Raw genomic sequence first — 20,240 nt, 5'->3', positions numbered from 1 at the left:
GCAGAAGAATACACCTTCTTCTCAAGTGCACATGGAACATTCTCTAGGCTAGACCACATCTTGGGTCACAAATTAAACCTCAGTAAATTTAAGAAAATTGAATTTGTATCTCCAGCCACAATGCTATTAAACTAGATATCAATTACAAGAAAAAAAACTGTAAAAAAACACAAACACATGGAGATTAAACAATATGTCTCTAAATAACCAACATGTTACTAAAGAAATCAAATGGGAAATCAAAAGATTTCTAGAAAAAAGTGACAATGAAAACACGACAACTCAGAACCTATGGGATGCAGCAAAAGCAGTTCTGAGAGGGAAGTTTATAGCAGTACAATCCTACTTCAAGAAACAAGAAAATCATCAAATAGACAACCTAACTTTACACCTAAAACAACTGGGAAAAGAAGAACAAAAACCCAAAATTAGAAGAAGGAAAGAAATCATAAAGATCTGAGCAGAAATAAATGAAAAAGAAATGAAAGAAACAACAGTAAAAATGAGTAAAACTAAAAGCTGGTTCTTTGAGAAGACAAACAAAATTGACAAACTTTCAGCCAGACTCATCAAAAAAAGAGAGAAGAATCAAATCAACAAAATTAGAAATGAAAAATGAGAGATTACAACAGACAATCCAGAAATACAAAGGAGTATAAGAGACTACTATGAACAACTATATGCCAATAAAGTGGATAACGTGAAAGAAATGGACAGATTCTTAGAAAAGTTCAATCTTCCAAGACTGAACCAGGAAGAAACAGAAATTATGAACAACCCAATTACAAGCACTGAAATTGAAGCTGTGATAAAAAAAAATCTCTCAAAAGCCCAGGACCAGATGACTTCACAGAAGAATTCTATCAAGCATTCAGAGATGAGCTAATGCCTATCCTTCTAAAACTTTTTCAAAAAATTGCAGAGGAAAGAACACTTCCAAACTCATTCTATGAGGCCACCCTTACCCTGATACCAAACTCAGACAAAGACAACACAAAAAAAGAAAACTACAGGCCCATATCACTGATGAATATAGATGCAAAAATCCTCAACAAAATTTTAGCAAACAGAATTCAGCAACACATCAAAAAGCTTATATACTGTGATCAAGTTGGGTTCATTCCAGGAATGCAAGGATTCTTCAATATATGCAAAACAATCAATGTGATACACCATATTTACAAATTGAAAGATAAAAACCATATGATAATCTCAATAGATGCAGAAAAAACCTTTGACAAAATTCAGCACCCATTTATGATTAAAACTCTCCAAAAAATGGGCATAGAAGGAACCTACCTCAATGTGGTAAAGGCCATATATGATAAGCTTACAGCAAACATTATTCTCAATGGTGAAACACTGAAAGCATTCCCCTTAAGATCAGGAACAAGACAAGGGTTTCCACATGCACCACTATTATTCAACGTAGTTCTGAAAGTCCTGGCTACAGCAATCAGAGAAGAAAAACAAATAAAAGGAATCCAGATTGGAAAAGAAGAAGTAAAGTTCTCACTGTCTGCAGATGACATGATACTGTATATAGAAAACCCTAGAGATAGTATCAGAAAATTACTAGAGCTAATCAATAAATTTAGCAAAGTTGCAGGATACAAAATCAATACACAGAAATCACTTGCATTTCTATATACTAACAATGAAAAATCAGAAAGAGAAATTAAGGAATCAATCCCATTCACCATTGCAACAAAAAGAATAAAATATTTTGGAATAAACTTACCTAAGGAGACAAAAGAACTGTACACAGAAGATTACAAGATACTAATGAAAGAAATCAAAGATGACATAAACAGACAGAGAGATATTCCATGTTCCTGGATAGTAAGAATCAATATTGTCAAAATGACTATCCTACCGAACGCAATCTATAGATTCAATGCGATCCCTATCACTACCAATAGCATTTTCACAGAACTAGGACAAAAAATTTCACAATTCATATGGAAACAAAAAAGACTCCAAATAGCCAAAGCAGTCTTGAGAAAGAAGAATGGAACTCAAGGAATCAATCTTCCTGACTTCAGATTATACTACAAAGCTACAGTCATCAAGACAGTATCGCACTGGCACAAACACAGAAATACAGACCAATGGAACAAGATAAAAAACCCAGAAATAAATCCACTCCTATGGGTACCTTATTTTTGACAAAGGAGTCAAGAATATTCAAAGGGGCAAAGACAGTCTCTTCAATAAATGGTGCTGGGAAAACTGGACAGCTTCATGTAAAAGAATGAAATTAGAATACTTCCTAACACCATACACAAAGATAAACTCAAAATGTATTAAAGACCTAAATGTAAGACCAGAAACTATAAAACTCTTAGAGGAAAACATAGGCAGAACACCCGATGACATTAATCAAAGCAAGATCCCCTATGACCCACCTCCTAGAGTAAGGAAAATAAAAACAAAAGTAAACAAGTGGGACCTGATTAAACTTAAAAGCCTTTGCACAGCAAAGGAAACTATAAGCAAGGTGAAAAGACAGTGCCTAGAATGGGAGAAAATAACAGCAAATGAAACAACTGACAGAGGATTAATTTCCTAAATATACAAGCAGCTCATAAAATGCAATATCAGAAAAACAAACAACCCAATTGAAAAGTGGGGAAAGCCCTAAATTGACATTTCCCCCAAAACGGTGTACAGATGGCTACCAAATACATGAAAAGATGCTCAATATTGCTCATTATTAGAGAAATGCAAATCAAAACTACAATGAGATAGCACCTCACACTGGTCAGAATGGCCATCATCAAAAAGTCTACAAACAATAAATGCTGTAGAGGGTGTGGAGAAAAGGGAATGGTCTTGCACTGTTGGTGGCAATGTAAATTGATACAGCCACAATGGAAGACGGAATGGAGATTCCTTAAAAAACTAGGAATAAAACCCCACATGACCCAGCAATCCCACTCCTATGCATATACCCTGAGGAAACCAAAACTGAAAAAGACACATGCATCCAGTTATTTACTGCAGCACTATTTTACAAGAGCTAGAAAATGGAAGCAACCTAGATATCCATTGGCAGATGAATGGATAAGGAAGTTGTACTTCATATACACAATGGAATATTACTCAGCCATAAAAAGGAACACATCTGAGTCAGTTCTAATGAGGTGGATGAACCTAGAACCTATTATACAGAGTGATGTAAGTCAGAAAGAGAAAGATAAATATCATATTCTAACACGTATATAGGGAATCTAGAAAAATGGTACTGAAGAATTTATTTACAGGGCAGCAATGGAGAAATAGACGTGGAGAATAGACTTATGGACATAGGGAGAGGGGAGGAGAGGGTGAGATGTATGGAAAGAGTAACATGGAAACTGACATCACCATATGTAAAATAGATAGCCAACAGGAATTTGCTGTATCTATGGCTCAGGAAACAGGGACTCTGTATCAACCTAGAGGAGTGAGATGGGAAGGGAGAGGGGAGGGAGGTTCAAAGGGGAGGGGGTATATGTATACCTGTGTCTGATTCATGTTGAGATTTGACAGAAAAGAACAAAATTCTGTAAAGCAATTATCCTTCAATAAAAATATAAATTAAAAAAGAAACTTCCTGTTTAGAATTTATGGTTGCTGGGGGGAAGGGGCAGTTAATGGAGTTTGGGATGGACACGTACACACTGCTATCTTTAAAATGTATAACAAAGACCTATTGTATAGTACATGGAACTCTGCTGAATGTGGCAGCCTGGATGGGAGGGGAGTTTGGGAGAGAATGGATGCATGTATATACATGGCTAAATCCCTTAGCTGTTCACCTGAAACTATCAGTATGCTGCTGCTGCTGCTACGTCACTTCAGTCGTGTCCGACTCTGTGCAACCCCATAGACGGCAGCCCACCAGGCTCCCCCGTCCCTGGGGTTCTCCAGGCAAGAACACTGGAGTGGGTTGCCATTTCCTTCTCCAATGCGTGAAAGTGAAAAGTGAAAGTGAAGTCGCTCAGTTGTGTCCAACTCTTCAAGACCCCATGGGCAGCAGCCCACCAGGTGCCTCCATCCATGGGATTTTCCAGGCAAGAGTACTGGAGTGCCCCAGTACAAAATAAAAAGTTCAAAAAAAAAAAAAAGAAAGAAAGAAAGAAAGAAAAACACCTTCCTGTTTAGAGGAGAGTGTGGGGGAGACTGGATACATGTATATGTATGGCTGAGTTCCCTTGTTGTGCACCTGAAACTATCACAACATTGGTAATTGACTATACTCCAATATAAAATTAAAAAAAAAAAAACACTTTCCCATTGCTTCCAGGTTCTACTATCACCTTTGTCTCAGATATTTTTGCCATTGTCCCTCCTCTACATCAGGTGCTCAACTTCCAAAGTTTGTGAGCAAACTCAAGGACCTGAACTTAAAAAAATCTATTCTGTGACCTCAAATATTTCTCTAGATACCCTCTTGCTTCTTCACTGTCCAAGTTTTTGGAAAGAATAACACAGTTGAATTATCGACTTCCTTATCTACTCTTCCTTTTTCAAGTCACCACAATCAAATTTCTAATCCCATCAGAGACTTCCCATATATACTACTAGGGGCTTCCCAGGTGGCGCTAGTGGTAAAGAATCTGCCTGCCAATGTAGGAGACCCAGGAGACTAAGGATTTGATCCTTGGGTCAGGAAGATCCCTTGGAAGAGGAAATGGCAACCTGCTCCTGTATTCTTGCCTAGAGCTACTGAGCCTGGAGGGTTACAGTCCATGGGGCTGCAGTCGGACATGACTGAGCGCCAGCACAAATTATGAATCCTACCACTGTATTGGAGTTGCTTTGCCAAACATCGTTTTGAAAGGGCTAAATCCAACTGACTCATTTTAGTACTGTTCATCTCTCTTTGAAACTCCCAGCTCTCCTGGTTTCCATGCCAACACTGCTTCCTTAGTGTACTTCAGGAGTTTTTCCTCTCCCTGTCCTACTGAATGTGAGTGTCTAGAATCCAGTCTTTGTTCGATGTGTACTCTTTTGGGCATTTCATTGTCTCTCTTGGCTTCAGTTTTGTCCACAGACCCTTTAGGAGAACGTTTTCAGGCCAAAGCTGGGGACAGGACTAAATTCCACATCTAAGTGACATGTGTGGAATGCTACATACTGTGTGCTACTGTTTCCCAATCGGCATCTACCCTCCTGAACTCCAGACTTTATTCTGACTTCTATCTCCACCATTCTGTCTGAAGTGTCCAGTTGGCTACTGCTTTATAGCTACCTGCAATTTCGTATGGTCACCTTAAACTTAACGTGACTAATCTGCCTCTCGGTAACTTGAGAAAACTTGGAATCATCCTATTTCTTGGGGCTTACCTCCATCTTGATATCTTACCAGTTAGTTATATATTGGTCCTCTCTATTCTACTTCCTTAGTATTTCTTCCATCTGTCATGTTCTATCATTTCCTAGTCCACTGACATAGCTCTAGCCCATATCATCTCTTTCTTGAATTAACTTCTTCCAATTTTTCACCCTTCCAATATTTCTTGCACATCACTGCCAACCTCCTTACAGACAAATTTAATAATGTCATTAAAATACATATTTCCAAGTTTCTCCATTTTTTTTTATCAGATAAAGTCCAAATTCCATAAAACAATGCCCAAGACTTTCTCTGATTTGTCCCCTCCCAAGTTTCTGGCTCCCATTTATACACACCGTGATCCCAGTGTGTTGGACAGCTTGCAATTCCCTCTAACACATTGGCTTTGCTTCTGTTACTCCCTTTCCCTAATTTACCCTTTTTCCTTTTATTCAACTATTATTCACTTTTCAAGACTCGGTTTTTTGAGTCATCCATCTTCTTAATAGTAATAATAGTTGTAATGAAAAACAAGACATATTAAGTGCTTATTATGTGCCAGACACCTTATGTATATTTTCAGGCAATCATCACAATAAAACTCTGAAGTTTATATCATTCTCGATACAAATTATTATACTAATAAGTGGCATGTGTGTGCTCAGTTGCTTTAGCCATGCCCGACTCTTCGTGACCCCATGGACTGTAGCCCGTCAGACTCTTCTGTCCATGGGATTCTCCAGACATGAATACTGAAGTGGGTTGCTATGCCCTCCTCTAAGCGATTTTCCCAACCCAGGGACTGAACCCAGGTCTCCCGCAGGCAGATTCTTTACAGCTGAGCCACTGGGAAAGTTTAGTGTTAGGATTAGGGTGGCATAGAAGCCCATATTTTTGGGGTTAATGAGTTTGTTTCAAGTATACTCTGGAAAGAGAATATAGCTTCTGCTGCGTCCATGAAAGACTAAAACTAAAAGTAAAGTAACTTGGTTAAATTTTTTGATATAAACCCCTGGTCACTGGGCTTCCCTGGCAGCTCAGATGGTAGACTCTGCCTGCAATGCAGGAGACCTGGGTTCTATCCCTGGGTCAGGAAGAGCCCCTGTAGAAGGAAATGGCCATACACTCCAGTATTCTTCCTTGGAGAATTCCATGGACAGAGGTGCCTGGTGGGCTACTGTCCACAGGGTTGCAGAAAGTCAGACACGCTGAGCAGCTAACACTTTCACTTTTCACTCCTGGTCACTAGCAATTGATCTGAGCATTCTTTGGTGAATATACGTGTGCATCCAGCTTCAGAGTGTGAGCTAGGAACAGCAGGTTGCATTAGCTATACTGTGGTTTATTTCACTCATTGTACAGATTTTCTGCTCACCTTCCACGTTTCATAAAAAAATAAATGTATATGCATAATAGAAAATGGAGACAGCTACTCAATTCCCTGAATTAGATCCAGTTTTACATCTAAATATCTCAATGAAAATAACTTGTGGAACTGAATGTTTCTGTATATTGGTCTCAACTGAATTCTCCACTTTATTTTCAGGTATTGATAGACCCCCTCTCCTCATCCCCTGAAAAAAAATTATTGTTTTCTTTTATTTCTTTATTTTGGCCATGCCATGTGCTTGCAGGATCTTCGTTTTCTGACCAGGGATTGAACCTGTGACCCCTGTAGTGGAAGCACAGAGTCCTAACCACTGAACTGCCAGGGAATTCTTCCTCACATCTTCTTAAAGCAAAAATAAAATATTCCTTGACATATATTAGACAGGTCTATATGGGCTTCTATTATGTGAGCAGGACTAGAAATTCAATTATTATTAAAAGAGGTACAAACTTTCCTTCACTTTCATAAGAACTTAGGATAGCAAAAAATGCTAAAGATAATACAAACTCTGTACTTCATTACTTATTTATGCCTAAACTTGGATTCTTGATCTCGTACATACACTCAAGATACTCTCTCCCCAGTCCTTTCCATCTCAGTTAACGGCAAAGTCATTTTTCCAGTGTCTCAGAACACTTCAGAGTCATTCATTGGTTCCTCTATGACCTGACATTATGTTATTCTTCCTTCTGGGTCACTCTTCTTCAGTTAAAGTGGCCTTCTGGACATTCCTGCAACTTATCAGCCCTGTTCCCACTTCAGGGCCTTCGCGTGCGTTGTTCTCATGGTCTGGAATGTTCTTTCTTTAAACATCTACAGGTACCGCCTTCACTTTCTTCAAGTCATTATTCAAATAGCACTTCCCCAGTGAGCCCTACCCTGCTAGTCCAATATAAAAACCACAATTCTCTTATTCCTTCTGTGCTTTATCTCATTCCATAATCTCTTCTCTGTTGTATAATTTTCTACCTCTAACACTAATGGCCTTTTAATATACTATATAATTTGAGTATTCATTTCACTTATTGTCCAACTCCTTCTAGAATGTGAGTTTGATGATGGCACAGTTTTGTTTTATCCACTGCTATATCTGTTGCTCCCAGAATAGTGCCAGACACACTATAGGCCCATTATAAATAATTGCTGAATAAATGAGATAATTAGCACCTATTACTAACTCTCAACAAATAGACCCTATTTTCAAAGGTAGAAATGTAAAAGTTGTTTGTTTCCAATACAAGAGGTATTATATATTAGATTCTATGGGAACAGAGCAACTTAAGTTTCCATAAGTCTAGAGAGGTCAGGGGCCCGATGAAACCCTGATATTCTCTGATTCTCTTCCCATTGGAGTCTTGAAAACATGATCATTTTCTAGCAGCCAAGCACTAATTTTAAAAGATCCTGGAATGTTAAACCTGCAAGTGAGTTTCCTAAGAGGATGGATCATGATTAGAGTTCTATGAGCTGCTTTTAGTATTTCTTCTCTCATCACTTTGCTCCTCTTCCTACTTTGAAATATATCAATATAATTGGAAGGTTTGAGAAGCCAATTTGATTACACTATGAATAATTATGTGCTATACCTCCTCCAGTGTATCAATATATTTGATTAATATATACCTTTCCCTGTTGGTCTTTTAAAATGCACATAGTTGAACATCCAAGTTGGCCTAAAGCAGGAGTCTGACAAAGTTAGTTAATTTTCAGAAGCATAAATATGAAAGCTAAAATTATTCTGCACACCTTTAAGATCCATCTTTTGGTCATTTCTATTTAAAAGAAGCACAGAATTTTAGGGCTACAAGATTGTATTTTACTTGGCTTGATTGCCTTATTTTACACTTATGAAAACTGATCCCCCAACATACAAAATGATTTTCCCAGGTACCATGGAACTCAATAACTGTTTTGGTCGGAACTTCTTCTAAGATTAAAACAAGGTAACTCTGAGATTGCCACTGAAAACCTGTTCTTGGTATAAGGAAATTAATTGACTATAGCAACAATTACAATGTGGAATTCTAAACAATATGCAGTCTTACCCAGTTTATTTCCATGGTGACTACATAAACACTAGAAAAGCAAATTAAGCAAAGGATGAAATAATTGATAAAATGATAAAGAAAAAGGCTCCACAAGCATCCCAATAAATAATTAAGAGTCATGGGTCACAAAAGAGTTAAGAATTTGCAGGTCACCTAAAGTGAACTATTTCATGGCATTCACAGGAGGAGAAGTCACTTTCTCACAGAGATGGTTCCATAGTATGCATGGCCTCTGCTATTATTTGGAGGATTAGGGCTTCTTCTCTTACCAAACTAATCTAGCCATCTTTTAAGGTGCCAAGAGGTATTTCTGCTTAGATATATACCCTTTTGTTTGCATTAATGAGTCTATATTAAGGTTAATATTCCAGAGGAATGTAAAAATCTACAGTAGCGATGCTCTTTTTTCCTTTAATGGCTTTGGTCAACGGATGACGACTTTTTTGTGGTGTGATGAATTCAGTTTGGTCTCCTGGTGTGTTTTCTCCACATGTTTGGAAATCACGTATTTTTCTGAAAGCTGGTAGTCATCAACATCTTATTATCGGCACTGGTGTCATTGTTTTAGCTTTGTTATAATGAAGATACTTTAGTAGTATTGATAACTGAGGCTCTTTGATATTAATTGAATGCAAAGTATTTTTGACCCTTTGTGGACAGGAATGCTCTCAAACTACAAACAAAATTACAGCTAAGTCGAATTTTTAAAATAGATTTTAACAGATTCCAGGAGGTAGGAACATTAAGATAATTCATGTGACTTCAAAGGTAAGATCTTTGTGAATAGCACGTCACAACTTTCTAAGAGTGAAATTTTGAGGTCCCTCTACCAGAACCTTGTTTAACTGTTTCTTTTCTCCATGACACCTTTCTTATTGTGTGTGATTATATGTAGGTCAGATTCCAGTGGCTTGAGAGTAAAGTCTGGATACTGTTCTGAAAACTAGATTAAGTCTGGTCCCCATATGATGCAGGTAAAACTCCCATGAAAATATCAGTATGGTAACACTGATTGAAGATAATTTTAATTGAAATTATTTCCTTTGGGTTGTATTTCTGTAGATCTAATATTAGTATTTCTCTTAATTTTCTATTTTCTTGCTAATGTACTTGAAAGGGTTTTTCAACGATTTTATAAACCAGTCTTCCTTTTTAAGAAATTATGACAATTTTCTCTGTTATTTTCCCTTAAAGTCTACACTTTGTTCGCCAATGAACTGAGCCTTGATTTACACATTATGGTGAGCTTTTACATCCTAAACATATTTATTCTTTTGAAACTTTTATTTGGCAAGTATTTAAGTGTTGGGGAGGTTGAAGAGACCTAAACACGAAATTAACAGAGGACTCAACTACAATCCACAGAGGAAATAATCAAATAAGTTGCTATTTTAAACAATGTAAGCAAATAGGAGGAAGGAAGGGATTATTTCAGAACACAAATATTCACCGGCAAGAAAATAACCGAAGTAGTAACGCTTAAAAAACTGGGAGGGTAGTAGTTAAATCTGAAAAATAAGGAAAGCAACTCAAGTTACTCTTATGACTGTATTATTTAAAGAAGTATATCTGTATTAATCCTGAGAGGACAGGGTGTACAGCTCAAAAGGGGAAGTCAAGATTTAAAAATGAGGAGCAGGCTAAAATTCTAAGGAAAAATAAATATAGGATCATGCATCAAGAAGCCTTGAAATAGCAAAAAGGTTTCAATCAAAACGTAGTCGTTAAATGTTAAAATGAGGAGGGGGGGAAAGTCGCTGCGGGTTATCATCTTCCACTGCCTGTAGGGGAAGGATGGAGTGGTGATAGGCGGGAGCCGTAGCAAGACCGGATGTTTCACTGTCCCAGAAAGGGTCCCCTGTCCTCACGTCGCCACCGCGAGCGGTCCTCTGGGGAAGCAAGCCTTTCTGATCTTTCCATTTCCCTGCACCATCCTAAAAACACAGTCCCGCTGGGACCCCCGTTCATCCCAATTCTGAAGGAAACCGTTAGAAAAGTTGAAAACAAACTTCCTCCGTCCCTCGAAAACGCCAGCCCTCTCAGCTCATTCTTAAGGAGTCCAAGCTTGGCGCTGAACACCCTCCAGTTCTCAGTTCATCCCCACCCCTCTCCCAGCAGCCCTCGTGCTAAAAAAGGCCGCCGCGAGACTCGGGTCGCCGGTCCGCCGACCAGGCGATCAAAGCACCACGGCCTCAGGGAAAGCGGCAGCAGGCGCGCGCCGCGAAGCCCCGCCCCCAGCGAGTGTGGCGGAAGTGGCTGGCTGGGAAAAGGGGACCGCGCGCCACCTGGCCGAGCGCGCATGCGCCAGCGCCCGCGCCGAGAGTGGTGGGGGCGATCGTAGCCCTCCCTCCTCCACCTCCGCCACCCCCGCCCCACAGTGAGAACCGGGCTCACGCCATCTTGCCCCCCCCAACCACGTCCCCTCCGAACCACCCTTTCCCTTTCGACACTTTCAGCCCCCCACCCCGCCCTTTCCCAAGCGTGTCCCGGGCCGCCGCCGCAGAAACCGCACCATCTCTAACCCCACATTCTCCACGCGGGACGCGCAGCCGTGTCTACAAGTGTTCTTAGAGCAGAGGTTGTAGGGGGCCTCGGGGGCGGGACGGGGGAGGACGGCGTGAGGGCTGGGGTCGCGAGGGGCGCCGAGCCCACATGTCTGGGCCCCGCCCCGGCCCCTGTCCCCGGGGGGGCGGCCGCGGGGGGTCCCGGGCGTTCGCGCCGGAGGCCGAGGGGAGAGCCGAAGCAGCGCCTCCAGAGCCGCCGGCCCCGCGAGGCGCCCGGGTTCCCCCGCGGAGTGTGGAGTTGGCCTTGACTCCTCCCCGTTGGCGGGTGGGCGTGGGGCCAGGGGAGTTGGGCGGGCGAGTGAGAGCGGGTACCGCTGGGTGTGTTAAGAAGCACCTTCCGCCTGTCATCTAGGCCATGCTTAAGGGGAAAGAATTTCTTAAAGAAGGAAATTGTTGCTTTATGGGCGAGGTGGAAGAAGAGTTAGGTAGTGTTAGAAGAAGTATAGCATCCTGGGAAAGGAAAAGATTGACTCCCTCCTCTCTGGGGTGAGCACACATCTGTGATCCCTGGGGAAATGATTTAGCGTGTTTTTGGCTGGGTGTTTTGGTCTGTCAAATGGGGGTAGTAGTAGCCTAGCTCAGAAATGTGAGGATTAGATGAGATAATACAGGTTAAATGCTTATTGCAAGCTCCAAGCACTGATCAGTTGCCTGTTAATTACCTGTCATTTTTATCTCCCTGTTTTAAGGAATTCAGAATGACTGTGACCTGGCTTTCTAAGTGAAAAAAATGAAACTGGCCTCGATTTAAAGGGGGCAGTGGAATGTAATATGTAACACTCAGAGGCCTTCCTGAAAATGTGTTATTTATGTACACGTGGATAAATGAACTTAACTCCATGAGGTTATAAGACTTTAAGCTACCAATATTTCCTTGTAAAGAAATGATGATGGATTTATCTTGGAGAAGAGGATCTAGAGTCTTAGTGTATGTGAGGGATAGAACTTTGGAAATAGAATTAAATTCGTCTATGAAGAGTAACTTGAAGACCAAATTGAGTAAGGAACTCGTGGAATTTCTGGTGGATGTTTAAGAGAGGATGGATTTGACTGATAAGAATAAATTTCCTGATAGTTACTATTTTGCAAAAATAAAGTGCACTTTACTGTGCTATTACACGTTTCTTGTCTCTGGGAACATTTAAGAAAAGATCTAGAGCAGCCCTGTCCAGTGGAACTTGCTGTCTTTAGGGAAATATTTTGTGATCTCTGCTGTCCTAATACGGTACCCACTAGACACAAGTGGCTCTTAAGCACTTGAAGTATGGCTAGTGCACTTAGAAATTTAATTTTTAATTTTATTTAAATTAATTGATGTCTGGAAGATCCCCTTGAGAAGGAAATGGCAACCCACTGCTGTATTCTTCTCTGGAAAATCCCATGGACGGAGGAGTCTGGAAGGCTGCAGTCCATGGGGTTGCAAAAGAATCCAACAGGACCTAGCGACTAAGCAAACAAAATTAATTGAAATATAAATAGCGGCTTGTGGCTAGTGGCTGCCTTGTTGGACAGCATCGGTCTAGATTCTAGGCCTTGAGACCTTTTCCAATTCTTGATTTGGTTGAATTTTAAGTCAGAGAAGCCAGTTCTTAGAACATTTGATGCCTTAGGGAATCATAATTATATTCAAATAATACCTTTCATTCAAATACTGTAGTTCAAAGCTTGGGTCTGTTAATACTTATTTACAGCTTGCAAATTAAAGCAAAGCATTCTTTTGACTCCTAGGTTGTACAGCTAATGCCAGATTCATCTGGAGAGTCATCATAATACGAAGTGGAGTTTCCTTTAACCATTATTGTACTGTATTGTGACTGGGTGTCCACTATCTTTTATCACTTTAGTTTTCAGTGAAAACCTTTCAACTCTTCTATTCCTAAAGTTTTTTTCAGTTTGAAAAATGGTGTTTTTTGTTAACTTTTTATATAAGATACAATTTGATAAATTATAATAGTAAACTTTGAGCATTGGACCATTGCAGTAGTTTTGTGGTTATTGGTATTCAAAACTCTTGAAGAGATAAGTCTGAAATTTGGCAGTATTTTGCAAGGATGCTTTCTTTGAAATAGAGGTTTTTTTTTTCCCCCAAGCAAATGTTTATAAAGTAAACTTTTGAAGAAAACCCTAAAAAAAAACCCCCACTTTATTTATAGATAACACACCCTTAACTCTGGCCTGGTGTCTGTAGAGTGGTACCCTTGGTCTCAAGGCTGATGATAATCCTTGGATCTGGAACAAAAACTTGAAGCTCATAAATAAAGCATATACAGGGAATACCCCATAGCATATAAATCAAATGGATTGCTCTTATGTAGGGTGACTTTATACCCTGCTCTTTTGGAGACAGTCATGGTTTAGAGCCTGTTTGTCTCAGCATAATTATTAATAGGGATCCTTTCATTTTAAAAAATGTTCCAGTTGGGTCCACATAATAATATGGTCACCCTCCTTTTAAGCTTGTTGAAATTTGGAGTATATAATTTTAGGAGGAGTAAATAAATGTACTGTCATCTCAGAAATGTACTCACTTTAAAGTAGTGACAGATATTGCTTATGTGCATAAAAAACACATGAGCTGTCTGGAATAAGGCCAGCAAGTGACCTGTGCGCCTAAGCCACTGATAATTAAAAATTTCTACTTTTCTTAGTATAATTGGATAGCAACCTTGGGTACTTTGATTGTTGGTTTTCTCTAAAAAAATATTTTGTTGTAGAGTCTGCAAAGAAAGTTGGACTATGCCAGTCAAATCAGAACGTTGAGTCTTGTTGTTGAAAATAATATCTGTTTTACTTTATGATGAAATTGAGCAATGAAATTAGTTAGAAATTGGCTTACCATGTTAAAGACTGGTTTCACTTAAATAGTAAAGAATAACAATTCAATCTAACGTATTATTGTGTTAATTGAATTTATACTGTAGTGGATTAAAATACTTTATTGAGAGTCAAACACATTTGGTTTATTCCTCACTGCTGAGGGTTAAATGCAGTAACCCAGGTGATGTGTTGGGTGCAGTGCTGGGTGCAGCAAAGCACATAAGTAAGTACTCAGTAAGTATTAGCTGCTCTAGCCTTAAATTTATCGAGTAATGGATTTGGAGATGCATGGTGGATAAGTACATTTTGGATTAGTTTTAACTCATTCCAAAATCCAAGTGTACACATTTTCTGCCCTATGATTTCAGCTGAGGTGTTTAACTTTTCTGAGTCTTAATTTCCTCATCAGTAAAATAGGATTAGTACCTAACCTTAACCTACCTCCTCACAGGATTACTGGAGGCTTCCGGTGAGAACTTCTTAAATTGTTGTCTTGTTTTTCAGATGTTAACTTAACTGGTTTAGTCTCAACTGGTCTACCTCCTACCTCCAGTGAAAACTGACCTTAAATCTGCAAAAACTGTTTGCATGTATTTTGATTTGTGAATCAGCACATACGTAAGATCATTCTCTTTTACAAATAATACCGTAAGTCCCAGCCATGGTGCTTAATTGATCTGTTTCCAGTATATTCCCTGCACAAAACAACCCCATACTAACTGCTACGGGAAAAACCGTTTTCATGGGCATTTGATGTTTTCCAAACTAATGCTCTATCTTATTTATCCAGAGATATCATTCCCAATTAATAAGTCGTACTGATGAGTCTTTACTTTCTGGAATGGATATGTAAGATTCTTTGTTTACACTACTGCCTCTAATAATGCCTGACTAATAGTGGATATTGAAGTTTAAGTTTATGAATATGAAAATAACATTCTGTCTGGCATACAGTATATATTAGCTGCTGAAAAACTGTTGTGTTCCTTGAATTTTCACAGGGCAGTAAATATGTGAACTTTAAAAATTATAAAATATACATATATACATTACTTAAAAATCTTAAAGTATACTTTTGCTATTTCAAATGCTATAGAGGTTTTTTGACTGAATCCTTTATATTTCACTTTTTTTTCATATTAATTTGTTTCTGAATCTTTCAAAGACTACTCCTAAGCATAGTATTCTTTCTCTGAGGATATACATGTTTAATAGTAGTACTTTGGGATATGTTTTCAAGAAACTGTACTTTTGCTTGGGTTCATCATCATCGTCATCATCGTGATGAACTGAGTATTTCTAGGTACCAGGCACTGTCCTCAGTGCTTTGTGGATGTTACTTGATGTCACCTATGAGAGGAGTATTTTTAATCTCCTTTTTAAAGATGAGGGAACTGAGGCAGGGAGGTGATGTGACTTGCCCAAGGTCACCTGGTAAGTGTTCGAGCCTGTATTTGAACTCCAGAGCCCAGCTCTTTACCTGCTAAACCGTGAGTCGGCATAGACAGATACTTCACGACAAAGTTCACTATGACAAACACATTGTGGAGGACTTGTAAGTTAATTGTAACCAACTTTTATTTGTGTGTTCCTTGTGGGATAGTAGAAAGAACTCTGGACCAGAAGTCAGGGGACCTCAGTTTTAATCCCAGCTGTATCACTAAATAGTGATGTGTCCTTGGGCAGTTCAAGAAACCCCTCTGGACTTCAGTATCCTCACCTGAAAAATGAGGGATTTGGATGAAATTAGTGATTTTCAAATTGTAGTTCTGAACTTCAGATGTCTTTGGTCCCCCCTCCCAACAGTCCATGGCGTTGCCAAGAGTCGGACTCGACTGAACGACTGATACTTCCACTTTTTTTTTTCACCCGCCAGCGTGCATAGTTATACTTTGCCCATTATAGTTATAGTTGTTTATCTGTTTGCCTAAGATTTTCTTTTAAGCAAAGAATTCCTGAACTTAATTTTTAAAGTTATCAGTCTCTAAGAAAACTTAATGACAAGTCCCCTGGTACTACTACTTAGTAATTCATATTTTAGTGTGTTAAAACTAAGGCACTAAAGTAGAAGATGGGTGAATTTTTGTATGTATGTAGGTGGACTGGATATTTTGGGTTATCTAAGATCAGAGCGTTTTTTTTGTGTTTTAGATTTGTGACCTTCACCCAGTGTTTTTACTCTTAGCTTCTTTGTTAGTTGGGGGGGAAGTACATGCCTAATAGGATGGTTTTGAGCAAATGTGAGCTAATACAGATGAAAGAGCCTTTATAAATTTTGAAATGCTTATGCAAACTCATCTCTTTTTTACATGCCTCCAGACAATGTCCCCCTCCTTTTTCTGTTTAGTCACATTAAGTGTGTTTTTAACCACATGATATTTTATTGAATTGTTTGTACTTAATATGGACTTCTCATAAGATTTAATATTTTTAAAATGTGAATCTGGACTGGAAGAGAATCTTGATGTTTAAGAGATCTCCTTTTTTGACATCCTTGTCAAATATACTTACTTCTTACTATTAGAAGTATAATTGATTCCAAATTTTTGCACATATCTGTAAAGTTAACCATTGTCACTCACTTGTATATTATTTTATGTAGAAACAAGTGTTTTCAATATTGGAAAAATGAGCTTGCCATTTTGTCAGGGTTTGGATATCATGTATTTTAGGATGATCTGACAGGCAAGATTGGCTGTGCACTGTAAGGAACATTTTTGCAAAGAATAAAAATTTTTTTTGAAACTCTAAGAGTTAATACTTAAGAAACTCTATTTCTTAAGGAGAGTACCATATATGAAAACACATGGGAAAAAAAAAAAAGTACATGGAGTAAAAACCTACATTACTATGAAACTAAAGAAAAAATATAATAATAGAATTTCACGTGTCTCTGACCAGTGTATCACAACTTCTTGTCAGTAGGTTAAAAAAAGAAATTGCTCATGTAGCCAACTGAGATATGTAAGCTAGTTTATAATCTATCTAGAGGGAATTTTCATACTTTACAAGTGTTTTGATGTTTTCAGTTCAAGTGTATTTTTTGAGTGCTCGTATGTTGTAGCCCCTGTCTTCTTTACAACCCTCCTCTGAGATAAATTATTCTTGACATATCGAGAAACTAAACGAGAGATTAGTTGACTGTTGTTACCAAGTTCTAGTGTGTATTAACTTGAATTGGGGTGTATATAAATATATTGGAATTACTATTGTATTATCCCCAACTAGACACAGAAGTTTTAAAATTTTGCACATTTTAATTTATTTTTTTATTTTTTTTATTCTCAGTGATTGACCATTTGGTATTATTTTTCACAACAGGAGGAAATTGAGATCATGATATAACTTGAGCTTTCTTTTTTAAGCAATAAAGCTGAAATGTAGTGTGTAATAGTGTTGGTTTAACCATAATCTCTTCCTATCTTTGGAGTTCTATGAAAATGAAAATGTTCTGGTTAGAACATTATTACTTTATATTATTTGGGATTATTACTTTATATTATGTGGGATGCTCAGATTATGAATGGTTGAAATTGAGACTCTTAGATGCTCAGAATCAGTACAGAGGTCTGCTGAATTAATTTTTCTCAAGAGTGAAACAATTAAAAAATTCTGCTATCTTTTAATAAATGGGTAGACTGATGGATTTCACAATCCAGATTTTGACATTGTTTTGAGGGTGTTTTAACTAGTAATAAAGTTTTCAACTCTGAGGTATTTTAAACTAAAGATGTTTTATGGCATTTCTTCTGTGGTCATTTAGTCACTAAACATATGAGCTATAAATAGAAACCAAGTAACAGGTTCATTACATTTTTGCTTAATTCACATTTGTGATGTACAACTTTACTACATTCATGATATTTTCTAAGGGATATTTCCTTAAATTCCATTATTTTTATTAAAAGATACCAGTTTTTCTACTCTGGAACAGAATTTTACAGATGTGATGTAATATTGGCTATTGGCTTAATGATCAGGTTTAAATATAAGTATTAATCAGTGATGAACTTATTCCTTGAGTTCACATTTAAACTGTGGCATGTTGAAATAATCTAGGTCTCCATCTGCACATCTGAATTCATTTTGTAAAATATGGCAAACAGCTGCATTTCAATTGAAAGCTAAAACAACTGTAGGACATTAACCCATTGAGAAGATTACAGTAGGTTTTCAGTTCCATGTTAACTATATTTATTAGAGAAAATTGACTTGAGTGCTTCTGCTTTTAACCGACATTTATTTTTTTTAATGTCTGAGAGATAGGAAATAAAGCATTGGAAAGATAGGACTTTGATGTGTAAAAAAGTTAATGTCTAAAGAAGTTAATTATCCCCATCATCAAACAAAATGTGGGCACAGGAAATAATTTTAAAGATTCTAATGCACTATCAGCTCATCATGTCAAGAAAAATGTTATCCACCTGTTTGACTTAAGAATTAAATAACTTGACTGTAAAAGGATGATCATGGTTATAATAAACTGAATTGGGACCTTTTCCCTCTTACTAATAAATACTCTTGATATGAAACATTTGCAGTAGGGGCACAATCGAAGAAAGCTGGAGTTTTGCTATGAAGTTACTTTCTGAAATGTCTCCTCTTCAAAGAGTGTTAAAGCAAGGTGACTGGATTTGCAAAATGAAAAAGGAGGATTACTCTGGCAGTATCTCAGGAGAGTCCCACAGAATGGCATGCCTTCAGATCTGACATGAGTCAGCCTAAATCATAACTGCTTTTGGAGACTGGGGTTAACACGTAATCTTTAAGTTTAACATCTCCAGGATGTCGTATCTCTTGTCAATTTCTCTTGGGACAAGTGAAATATTTTCTAAGTTCAATGGGATAGCCAAGTTCCTTTTTTAATCACTGTGTCCTGATTCTGTAGGACTGTTCCTGGAAGTGCTTGCTTTCCTCTCTTATTTTTCCCCAATCTTGGACTGATGATAGAAATATATATATATATATTTTTAAACTGAGTTCCAAATGGTATTTCCTCTTTCCCTCTAATATTTGTATAAAAAAAGTACTTATCCCCCCTCCCCCCCACCCAAAAGTCTTCGTGAACAAGCAGGACAAATATAGGCTTAAAAAGATCGATGGTCTTTCACAGCATTAGCTTCTTTATTTTAGAATTTTGGTTTTCAGGCTAAGTTTGAGTGAAACCTTTTTCTTTCTGTTTCACTGCTTTTACATTCTCTGTTGAATGATCTTTGCCTGGCCTTAGACCCCTCAGATTAGACCAGGGCTTATGTTGGCAGAGAGTTAGTTCTGCTACAGAATGATATTGGGATGTTCCAGATCTAGCTACCCAGCTAGAATGCTGCTTGCCTTAGGTCTCTGTCATTTTGCCTTCTCAGAAGCTTTATATGTGGCCCATCTCAGACAGTAGTTTGTAGTAGTTAATTTTTTGAGCTTTCACTCATGAAAGTGAAAGTGAAGTCGGCTCAGTCACATCCGACTCTTTGTGACCCTATGGACTATACAGTCCTTGGAATTCTCCAGGCCAGAATAGTGGGGTGGGTAGCCGTTCCGTCTCTGCGGCATCGCCCCAGCCTAGGGATCGAGCCCAGGTCTCCTGAGTTGCAGGCAGATTCTTTACCTTCTGAGTCACCAGGGAAGCCCGTGCTCTCACTCATGGGGCTCTGCCTTTCCGTCTCGGCCTTCAGTGAGTGAGTGCTTAAGGTTTCCGGTATCAGTTCTAGTCTCCGTTGCCCACCAAAGTGGTCAGGTTAGAGGATGTGTTAAGAATACATTTGACAGCAGTGTGGAGAGTGAACTGAGATGCAAGAAAGAAGCTAGAAATAGAACTCAACAAGAAAGGGAGGAGGTAGAAACATAAAGTAGAATTTATTTGACGACTTAGCAAACTTTAGGGTACAGGAGAAGGAATCAAGGATGATGGAGAAGGAATCAAGGATTTTGAGCCAGGCAGACTAAAAGCAGAACTTATTTTATAAGGAAACTGATGAATATTTGTTGAATTATATTGAGGTCTTCTAGAGAAAAGGTTCAAGTTTCTTAAACTTTGTGATGGTGAAGTAAAGATAATCTAAATTTGTCATAAAAGTTCTTAGCACATCAAGAAAGGGAGAACA

At 38.3% G+C, this 20,240-nt stretch overlaps 2 protein-coding genes across 4 annotated transcripts in view; one reads left to right on the top strand and one right to left on the bottom strand.

Moving 5' to 3' along the window:
- The window catches only part of RUNX2 (RUNX family transcription factor 2), a 231,878-nt gene that overhangs the window by 175,550 nt on the left and 36,088 nt on the right, over positions 1–20,240 (bottom strand). The window lies entirely within an intron of this gene.
- SUPT3H (SPT3 homolog, SAGA and STAGA complex component) overlaps positions 11,155–20,240 on the top strand; it is a 376,606-nt gene continuing 367,520 nt past the window's right edge. For both annotated transcript variants that reach the window (XM_065912305.1, XM_065912304.1), the window contains exon 1: positions 11,155–11,339. The gene's annotated coding sequence lies outside the window, so the exon portion shown is untranslated. The remainder of the gene's footprint in view (positions 11,340–20,240) is intronic.

The sequence above is a fragment of the Muntiacus reevesi genome, chromosome 20 (genome assembly GCF_963930625.1).
Source record: "Muntiacus reevesi chromosome 20, mMunRee1.1, whole genome shotgun sequence".
In the NCBI taxonomy this organism is placed as follows: domain Eukaryota; kingdom Metazoa; phylum Chordata; class Mammalia; order Artiodactyla; family Cervidae; genus Muntiacus; species Muntiacus reevesi.
Note: the sequence above shows the minus strand (reverse complement) of the source record. Positions and strands in the feature narration are given on the sequence as shown.